This window comes from Nicotiana attenuata, unplaced genomic scaffold, assembly GCF_001879085.1.
Source record: "Nicotiana attenuata strain UT unplaced genomic scaffold, NIATTr2, whole genome shotgun sequence".
NCBI classification, from domain to species: domain Eukaryota; kingdom Viridiplantae; phylum Streptophyta; class Magnoliopsida; order Solanales; family Solanaceae; genus Nicotiana; species Nicotiana attenuata.
Window position 1 is genome coordinate 28,800 of NW_017671665.1, and position 4,520 is coordinate 33,319.

The window sequence follows — 4,520 nt, forward strand, 5'->3', positions numbered from 1 at the left end:
AGTTTTGAAAATCGATTCGGAGTCGGAATTGAGTGAAATTTGTGTGGTTGGACTCGTAATTGAATGGGTTATCGGATTTTGTGTGTTTCGTCGGGTTTCGAGGTGCGGGCCCGAGTTTTAATTTTTTGTTGACTTTGAGTAAATGAGTAAAGATTCGACTTTTATCATTTGAGATTGTTTCTTTGGGCATTATTTTATGTGGTCGAGTTGCTTTTGGCTAGTTTCGAGCCGTTTAGAGGTTGCGTAGGATGTCATTTATAGAGTTTTGGTTGGCTTGCTCGGTATTAGATTTGGCTTGTTCGAGGTAACATATCTAAACTTGGAATTGAGGGTATTTATCCCTGTGAAATGTGTTGTTCGTGTTGTGTTGGGGTGACACACATGCTAGGTGACAGGCGTATTGGTGTGCATTGTGGTAAACATAAACCGGGTTGATTTTTGTACTAAGTCTTGTTTTTATCTGTGAAATTCCTACTTGTTAGAGTAATTTAGTTGTGATTTATGCTAGAAATCATGTTTAGGCTATGCGCTTATTCGGTTTAGACCAATGAGGTTATTTTTGCTATTTTGAGTTATCTACTTTAACTACAATTATATACTCAATCATGGTTCATCATTTTCATATCATATCTCAGTCGTTATTTAGCATTCCCTATTATATCACATGTTATTATTGTTTGGGCTGAGTGGTACGAGACAGTGAGCCCTTGAGACTTGAGATATTGATGACTAAGGTGGGCCTGAGGGCCTTGTTGTGAGTGTTAATGTGGATCGGGCTACACGTTGCAGTAGGCCATATCGTCTTTGTGACTATTCTTATTATTGTGGAACGGACTGCACGCCACATCAGAACTTAATGGATTATTTATTATTGTGGATTGGGCTGCAAGCCACATCAAGCCTTATAGGCTTTTGATTAGCGCTTGGGCAGGATCCGCCCCTTCGGAGTGTGACATACCAGTAGTGAGCGCAGACACAATGTTATATATACACGTGATTTGATAAGGGGCTTATGAGCCAGGCACCCGTACAGTGCTGAGTGATTGTGTTTGTGTGATGAAGTGGGCAATTGAGACAGACAGCTTGAGTATGTTGAGGGTGAGAGTACCTGGGAATATCACTGTAAAATCATCATTGGACATGCATACTTGGCATGTAGGCATATAGATGCATTTTTCTCATGCTAGACGGTATTGTGACATTCATGATTTGACACGTAGGCATTGAGATGTATATTCCTTATGACTAGACAGTATATGATAATTGATAATGTGATATGCATATTGACATGTAGGCATAAGATATATTTTCCTCATGCCATCTGATAACAAGATGTTTTATCTATTGTTAAAATTTTGGAAAAAATCACAATTCTTCTGATATACTTATATTATGGTGACTTCGATGAATGATTTGGGCTTTATTGATATACCTTAAAAGCATGTCTACTTTTTTTTTCTCGTAACTGTGCACGAGCTGAGCATAATATCATTTGAGTTATTACTTGTACTGCTTTTAATATATTATCACAAGTTTTTCTTGGCTATTGATGTTGGACTCTGACCGTTGTCCGGTCTCATCATTGCTTTCAACCTGAGGTTAGGTTCGTTACTTATTGAGTACATGATATCGGTATTACTCATTCTACACCTTCTGCACCTTGCGTGCAAATTTTGGAGCTGCTATTGCTGTGAATGGCAGGAGCTGGCATTGAAGATGTACCGTGTTCCAAATTTTTGCTACCACTAGTTCTTGGTAGTTCTAGATTTGAGATTCTGTTCATGTACATTTCAAACAGATATTGTATCATTTCTCATTTTAGTTTGTAAATTTAAATCTTAGTGGCTCATTACTTGTACTACCAGTCCTTGGGGAGTTGTATAAAGATTCAGTCATTTCACTTTTGACTCTTAATTTTATTATCAAATTGTTTTTACTGTTATTGGCTTACCTAGTGGGTTGGGTTAGGTGTCATCACGGCTAGTTTGATTTCGGGTCGTAACAAGTTGATATCAGAGCTCTAGGTTCATAGGTTCTACGAGTCATGAGAAAATGTCTAGTAGAGTCTTGTGGATCGGTATGATGACATCCATACTCATCTTGGAGAGGCTACAGGGCATCTAGGATAAACTTCCCATCTTTCCTTCTTTATCGTGCGATATTGATTTGAAGCATATCTCTTTGAATTTCTTCTACTCACTCGTATGTTATGAGAGCGCTCGGTATCAACTGTTCATCGATGGCTTGTGGTTCCATACGTGAGTTACAAGATGTGTACTCAGTGTTATAGTTATGGGCCATTCTGGAGGACTTGAGGTTGGGTTTGGACCGCATCTTGGGCTGAGTAGTTTTTTGTTATGTAAGCATGTGCTTTTAGATATATATGTTCGGTAGTGTCTCTAGGAGTGACATTTATGGTTCAGTGAGTGGTGGGATGGCTAGATAGTGTGCATTATGTGACTGCGAGATGTGTTAAGATGGTTTTGATATGACGAGAAGATTTTTCTTGGGATGTGAAAGGACTATGAATGCTCGATTTCTATGGATGTATTATACAGTTTTGGTTTATGAGTGTTTTGTGGGATTCTTTCATGGTGTTCATTTGTGGAACAAAATAGATTCTCATGTCTTGTTAACGAGTTCAGACTCGGGAAGATTAAGTGATTGCATAGTAGAATGGCCATTAAAGGGCATAGAGAGATGTCAATTTGAGGCTAAGTAGGCGGGTCATCACCTGCGTGATAATCTATGGATATGTGATCCTTATGATGTTGTGTAGAGAGTTTCATTCTACTAGTGGGTTGTGTGTGTTGCGATTTGGATTTGGATCAGTTGAGAAAGTTGACTTGACTGTCACGAGGATAAATGCAAGCTTAGTAGATGATTTGGAGTATTTTATGGTTGTGTTACATGGGCTTATGAAGGATTTAGTTGAATATCCATGCGGGATTACGACAGTAATCCAGTATGATTATTGTGGGTTATCGAATTTTTTGTTCTGTGGCTGTGAGCCAGTGGGGGAGTTTTCTATCGACAATTTGATTGCAGGGTTATATGTTGTATTGGTTTCAGTCTGAGGCATGCTTGTGGATTTGTTATGACTTGCAGAGGCTGGTTTTAAGGATGACTCGAGTAAGGAAATTTCTGGTTGCATGATTAATTACACTTTTCGGGTAAGTGAAAAATCATAGGATGAATTGGGTTTGTTATCCGTGACGGATGCAGTGTGCATGAAGTAAGGATTTACTCAGTTGCATTTGGGTATTGGTGCACGAATGGGGCACAAGTCGTTTGACTCGTTTTGGTGGTGCATCGAGGTTTGAATAGGGTTGATAACTCTCGAGAAGGTTCTGATGAGTTCAAGATTGACATGTGATATTTGAGGAATTTTTGGATATGTAAAAGGCTAAGATCTGAGAGGTTAAGCAAATAACGTTTGGTTCACATAAGTCTCTTCAAAGTGGACATTTTGGTTGTGGTACTATTGGATGATGAAGAGGCAATACAATGGCTTATGGGCTTAGGACGACGTGGTTTCATACTAGGATTTCTTTGTGGCAAGTTGAGGATTGTGGTATTCTGGCAAGGAAAAGTGTTAATTTGAAGGCAATTGAAAGGAACTCGGGAAATAGGACAACTTCGTGGTAGATGGGATCAACATGGTAATGGGTATAATCGGTTATTTTGGTTCTTATGATGTGGTGAGTCTCTACAGATGTTTTGTGGAAATGCTCTTGAGTTTGGCGACCTACATGACTTGGTTAATTTAGAGGGATTCAGTTCTGATCGCTTGGTTATGTGAATATGGGTTCCATAAAGTTCTCGATGATTTCTATAAGGTTGGAGATGGATATTTTCTACTAGCATGAGGAGTATGTTGTGTGGTGATTTTATCCCGGATGGGATCAAGTGGAAGGTTTCCGACTGATCGAGTGTGTATTCTACTTATGACTCAGAGTTGATAATGGGGTTCTCGTATTTACATATGATGGCATGATAGATGCAGTGCGTCGTGTGGGATTGAGGGTTGCATGTACTAAGTTGCAGTCCAGATTTGAAGGGAAGGTCATGAGCCTTAGACAGTATGGACGGTTTCAGATGTTTAGATGAATGCTAGTACTACATGGTAATTCCTGAGAAGGGTGCACATTTCAGAAGGTGCACTATGTTTGACTTGCGGATGCTTCACTAGTATTGCAGTACTCGCCTGGTTGATCGATGACTATTATTCGGATTTTGATATGTGGCGCGGGAGGATTATTGAAGTATTTCTCGTGGGATGATTGTGTATGAGAGATGTGTTAGACATTGGGGTGGTGGAGTTGGGATCGGCTAGGATGATTCATGTGTTTATGGATTTGGAGACTGGGATTTCTCGTATGCAGATTGTTTCGTGGTGTAGGACAGTGAGGATGTGGAAAAATTTATCCAAATGGTAGTATGTGTTATGGTTAAGTCATTGTGGACTTTTGGCGGGCTATTTATCCATTTAGAGATGACCGGAGTTGATTTGAGGGCCC